The sequence below is a fragment of the Capsicum annuum genome, chromosome 11, assembly GCF_002878395.1.
Source record: "Capsicum annuum cultivar UCD-10X-F1 chromosome 11, UCD10Xv1.1, whole genome shotgun sequence".
Taxonomy (NCBI): Eukaryota; Viridiplantae; Streptophyta; class Magnoliopsida; order Solanales; family Solanaceae; genus Capsicum; species Capsicum annuum.
This window is the reverse complement of record NC_061121.1, coordinates 215,642,422-215,649,625: the sequence shown is the minus strand read 5'-3', so window position 1 is coordinate 215,649,625 and position 7,204 is coordinate 215,642,422.

Here is a 7,204-nt window from a genome sequence, read left to right as displayed (position 1 = left end):
AAATTTACACTTGTTTTATGCTTTTGGGGGCCCTAGCACGAGTATTCTCTCATCTCAGCCCCTCCATACACCACAGTAAATAGAATACCTCCCCACCCCACCTCACCCCCTTCCCCCTTACTGAATGTTTCTCTACCAGTTAAAATGTGACCTACTACCATACTTAAAAATCTTAACCAAGAATTCAACCATGTTTTCTCTAAAAAAAAACATATAAATATAACTTTCTTACTAATTGACGTGTCTTGTTAAACAAGGATGGGGGAATGGTCTTTGGATTTCTGTCATCAAAGATGAATTTCAGATCAAGCTCTTATGTTGGTTCTTTTTCCTTATCTCATTCTTTCATTTAATTTTAGGCGTAAAATATTTTGAGGTTGACCTTATAGAGGATTAACAAAATATGTGAAAGTGTACAGAATCATCACAGGACACAACCATGGGATGAGTATCAGATTCAAGGCTCACGCTACTACCAATAGTTTGATGACCAAGGCAAGAATGATCTATAAAAACCACCAACAATTACATTACTACCAATAGTTTGATGACCAATGGAAGAATGATCTATAAAAACCACCAACAATTACGTTCTAAACCTAGGACTGTCAAACGGGCCGGGCCGGGCCGGGCCAACCTAGAATCGGCCCTTCTACTTTAATCAGGTTGAGGGCTTGTTAAGGGCCGGGTTTGGCGCTAGCCAGGCCGGGACCAACAGTAAAAAAAATTAAAGCCCACCCGAACCCAGCCCACTTAACCCAATCAGGTCAAACCCACCAAAACCCGATCAAACTCGGTTAAAAAGACGGTCAAACCCAGTAAAAAATATAAAAAAAAAAACTTTCTTTCAATATACATTACATATAGTCATATACCCACCTATATACTTTATAAATACGTTAAATAATATATACACACTATATATATAGTATATACTACATTAGAATTTAAAAAATATATACACACATACACAATTAGTCAATTACTCATATATACGCATCATTCAATGTATATATACTACTACTTATAAAATATACTACATTATATATACATTACAATATACATAGATATAGTTATATACTAATTAATAAAACATTTACACATGCATACGTTAAATATACACTTCTATAGAAGATATATACACGTGTATATGCACCATTCAATGTATATATACTACTACTTATAAAATATACTACAATATATATACATTACAATATATGTAGATATAGTTATATACTAATTTATTAAACATATACACATGTATACATTAAATATACACTTCTATAGAAGATATATACTCATATATACGCACCATTTAATGTATATATACTACTAATTATAAAATATACTACATTATATATACGTTACAATATATATAGATATAGTTATATACTAATTTATAAAATATATACACATGTATACGTTAAATATACACTTCTATTGAAGATATATACTCATATATACGCACCATTCAATGTATATATACTAGTACTTATAAAATATACTACAATATATATACATTACAATATATATAGATATAGTTATATACTAATTTATAAAACATATACACATGTATACGTTAAATATACACTTATATAGAAGATATATACTCATATATACGCAACATTCAATGTATATATACTACTACTAATAAAATATACTACAATATATATACATTACAATATATATAGATATAGTTATATACTAATTTATAAAACATATACACAAGTATATGTTAAATATACACTTCTATAGAAGATACATACACGTCATTCAATGTATATATACTACTACTTATAAGTATACTACATTATATATACATTACAATATATATAGATATAGTTATATACTAATTTATAAAACATATATACATGTATACGTTAAATATACACTTCTATTGAAGATATATACACAAATATAAAAAACATATGCGACTTAATATAATCAATTAATAATATTTGGTAGTAAATTAATAATATATTAGAAGTAAGTTTTTAATTTAAAGTAGAAAACTATAAATTTAATTTAAAATTTTAAATTGATAAATGAAAAAATATAAAAAGCAAGGACTAAGGAGTGAATGAATTTGGGAAATTTTATTGATTGTAAATTAATCCGAAATTTATAATTTACATGAATTAAAAATCTAAAATTTATGCATCATTTTTTCCAATTCATCTATGTTTATATTAACAGGAACTTGCATAGGATAATCGAAGTCAACGGGAGCAAAATCATGCATTGGACTTAATTCTGCTGAGTTCTCCCGTGAAGACATAATTTCTTCAAGTTTCAGCTCGTCGCTCGGATCCGGTTCCATTCCTTGGTTTCTTCTTTCCACTCTAATCCAATCTCTGAGGCAAACTAGAACATTCATTGCATTGCTTCCCAATGAGTGTCGGTTGTCTCTAAGCTATTATCATCCCTAACTAAAGGCGCTCTCTAATGCAACGGTTGACATTGGAACATTCAAGATATCTCTAGCTAATCTTGAAAGAACAAGATATTGTGTTTCATTACTCCTCCGTCATTCCAACGTGTTGATCCGTCGTCTGCGATCCTCTGGTGCCGACCGAAGATAATATTTCAGCTCTTCCCGATAAGTTGATGTGTAAGTTCTCTCATCATCACTATTCCAACAATTTAAATAAAAAAAAGAATCAGGAAAACCACTATGTGCCGGCCTTTTAGAAGATGATGGCTCCTCGGAAGGATGAGAGCAACAGTTAGAGTGATATTTGTAGGTACGGCTAAATCAAATAAATCAACATAGTGATTATATAATTTTTCTATGTAATCCTTTACATCATTCGTAGCCGTCCACAAATCAGGTTGTACTTGTTCAGAATCATAGTTAATATTTATTTCTAAGTTAGTATAAATAAGAGTACTAAAGTGGCACATATTATTATATTTTATGCACGGATTTAGCATAGCACCAACCAAGTAAATAGGGAGAATTGGAAAAAAATATTTTTTAAATTTCATAAATGGCACCAACAGCTTCTTTATAACCTTCTTTATTTTTATATTCTTTGAGAAAACCAGAAATATTGACTGTATATGCCAAAATATTACAAACAGTAGGATAATATGCACCGAAAAATTCAACCGTAGCTACATAAAATTTTCTAAAAACTTAACAAGATCATTAATTACAAACTAATCAGAATCATGTAGCATGCAATCAGCAGAATCATCAAATGAACCTCAATGTTTGTTAAAAACTAGTGTAATAGGAAATCTATATTTATAACAAGTTTTTAAAAATTCATACGTAGAATTTCATCTAGTATCAATTTCCTCAGGCATCAAAATCGGTGTAAGTCCATTTTCTTGACATTTAATTTTAAATTCTCTAATTCTAGATCTACGATTATTTCCTTAAATAAAACCAACGGCAAGACGAATTTTTTCAATATAAAACTCAAAAAACTCAAGACCATCTTTTACAATTAAATTATATATATGACATGCACACTTAATATGAAAAATTTCAGGCAAGGACGGAGATAGCATAGATTTTAATTTTTTTATAGCACTTTTGTTGTTAGAAGCATTATCAAAAACAATACATAAAATTTTATTTTCGATACCATAATATCCGGTAATTTTAACAATAGAATCAACAATAAATTGTTCAGTATGTTTACGATCTTCATCATATAAAAAAGCAAGAACACGTTTTTGCATCACGAAATTACCATCCATCCAATGACAAGTAACAGTTAAATAATCATTTTTATTTACAGAACGACCAAGATCAGAAGTTAGAGACAATCTACATTGAATTTTTTTTAGCAATGTTGATAAATAAAAATAATATTGTGAATGAAGTCTAAAAATATCAGACCAGCAAGTAGTTCTAGGAATACCGTTAAACATAGGATTATAAATTGTTTGTATATAATGAATAAATGCATCAGAAGAAGAAAAACTAAAAGGCAAACAACCCACAGCTACCATTTTAGCTATTTCTTCCCGGTCCCTCAATTTATTATATTTCTTCGCTGCGTGACCGGTTGCTGAGTCCATTCTAGTTTGCGTTGGCCCGCCAACATCCCCACCACCTTGTGCAATATTTAACTCTCTTTTGTGATCTTCAGCTATATGTCTCATTAACGTATCCGTACCCCCTTACTTGCCTCCACTTCTATGCTTATATATTTGTTGACAAATATTGCATTGCACCTCATTATCTGATATACCTTCAAAAAATTGCCATGCAACACTAGTTTTTTTACGAGGTCTTGGGGCACTGGGAGGACGGGGAGGGAGATTAACCGATTCAGATCTAACGTTAGCATTTCCTACTGCGGGTGTCTCAGCAATATTTTCATTATCTTCGTCTAAATTAACCGCATCTACTTCATTTTCTTCTTCTATACCGTATTTTTTTGAGCTTCTACATAATCCATATCGTGAGCACCTACACTTATTTCTTCCTCAAAAGGTGTACCAAGCAGTACCGGAGGCGAAGGCACACGGGTATATCTACTACTTGAACTACCTCTAGTAATTCGCTTTTTACTACCACTACCACTTTCGGGACAAAAAATTTTAACACCTTTAGTAGCGAGGTTTCTTAATTTATCCATAATATAAATTAAATTAAATTAAAAATATTTAAAATACACAAATATAATAAAATTAAATATTAAACAATTAATACAATAAATAAAAATTAAACGTAAGAGATGGAATGACAATACCAAATTTTAAAAGTATCCGAAGGTTGCGACTTTGGAAACTTCCGCTCGTACTTTGTAAACGAAAAATTAAAAAATTAAAGTGAGCACTTTAAGAAATTAAATATATTGAATATTTGAGAATTGAGAATTGAGATTTGAGAGAGTGAAAAATTGTGTGAAAAATGATTTGAAGTTGTAGGGTACTTATAGAATTTTTTTTGGGATTAAAAAATAATTTTTAATGTAATTTTTTTTTTCTTAAATACATGGGCCCAAACTAGCCGTTTGGACCCAAAAACGGCTATATAGCCGCTCGGCCAACGGCTAGTTTGGCCCAAAATCTTTTTTTTTTTTAAAAAAAAAAGGTAATCGGGTCGGGCCGGCGGTTAACCGGCGGGCTTGGACCGGGCTTGGTCCGGACCGGGTTAACCAGGCACAAATTAAAAAAAATGGCCCAGGACCCGAAATCCTAAAACCTTTGGACTTACTGGGCCGGGCCAAACCGGACCGATTTATTATGTGGGGCAGTTTGGGCCGGTTAAAACCGGCCCGTTTGACACCCATATCTAAACCTCAAACCGTTCTGAAACAAGGCAACAAAACTCCTAACTATTCATTAACATTTTGGAGAAAATAAAGAAAACTCAGGACATCCATAGATTCAAATACTATTCTATACATAAATAAATAAAAAATCAAAACAACCTTACTTGAAATGGAGAATCCGCAAATTATTTACGATTTGAAGGAGAGAGTTTCCACAGCTAGAGACGATTTTTCGAGAGGGACGGATTTGTGCGAGAGTGTTTGAGCCGAATTTGAGAGAGGAACAGTTTGAGAGAGCTGCCTCTTGCATTATTTTTAATTATAATAATAAATATTAAAAGAATTAAATAAATATGTATTTTGCCTTTACACTTCATCAAATAAAATAATGACACATAATTATTTTTAATAATAAATATTAGTTTATTAAAATTTTAGTGATCTCATGAGGTCACAATGCTTAAAATTTTATTATTATTTAGACGCTAAATTTTTTCGCATTTTATTTTTTACCTCTTGAAGTCCCTAATATTGTGTCATTCAGTTTATTTTATTATTTACCGACTTCATGAGGTCTCTTTATTTAAAAATTAATTAAAAAATAAATTGAGGGGATAAGAAACCTCACGAGGTCTCTTATTTTTTACCTATTTTTGAGGTCTATTTTTTTTATTTATCTCTTTTTACGGCTTTTTTTAGTATATATAGTTGCTTCCATCTTCTGAATATATATGACCAATAAAATAAAGAAAAATCTACAATTCCTCTCTAGAGATTACCATTATTTTCTATCCTTTTTTCTATTTTCTCTTTCCCTCCTAATATGTATAAGAAATTACTGAACTTGTAATTAAATATTTATGCATATTTTTTATAAATTTCCTAACGTTGTAGGTCCACCCCTAATCTCGTCCCCCTTCAATTTGTTGGAACATTCTTCAATTTTCGTTGACCATCAGTGGAGGACTCAGGATTTGTGAATCATAGGTATTCGGATGGTTCAAACATACATATTAACGCTCAAAGTTTTAAGATTTCGCCTGGAAAGTAAAACACTCATCTATCTTATCGGCTTACTAAATGTTTTTTAAAATCTTATATCAAATTATATATATATTTTTTATATAATTATACCCAGTCTTCATAGGATTTAACGAATATCGAAACACTAAATAATTGACTATAGGTCCGACCCTGTTGACCATCACCACTTATATATATTGATTGGACAGTGGATTAACGTTCAATATTTATAGTAAAATTTGATTAAATTTGAATTCGTATAATTAAAATCTCACCTTGAAAAATACATCCCTCAACCAGATACAGGTCAGAAAATTCTATTTGCTATTAATACTAGTATACTACCAGTATGTAAGAAGAAACTAGTTGTTTTGGCACATCAAATCCAAAAGACCAAGTTGGTCAAGTGGGGATATGTCAATTTTTCATTGCTTTTCTTGAGAAAATGACTACACTTGATTAAATCCATCCAACTTGGCATGTTGCATGCATTCTTATAGAGAATGGACTTATCTATTCACCCTTGACATAATCATTAAAATTTTAATAGGATTAGTTTTCAAGTGATTAACTTTATTGTGACTAACAATTAAATAAGTTTATTTTATTAATTTTAAGCTCAAACTCTTTTATTTTGAGGACAAAACCCATGTCACATATTTAATATATAGCATGGCATTTCAATCAAATTTAAAGGTGATGAACAAATAATGTCATATGTTGAAAATGATGTGTCATATTAATCAAAGATAACCAAGCATTCAAAATGATATATCTTGATACAATTAAATACAATCTCATTATATAATTTTTGTGTACATAGCTCTTTAACAACAGAGGGGTAATTAAAAAAGTTCATTTAGAAGGTCAATCAGGACAAGCACTTTCTTGAGACTCAAATATATCACTAGAAAGTCCACACCATCTTACATTCGATAAAGACA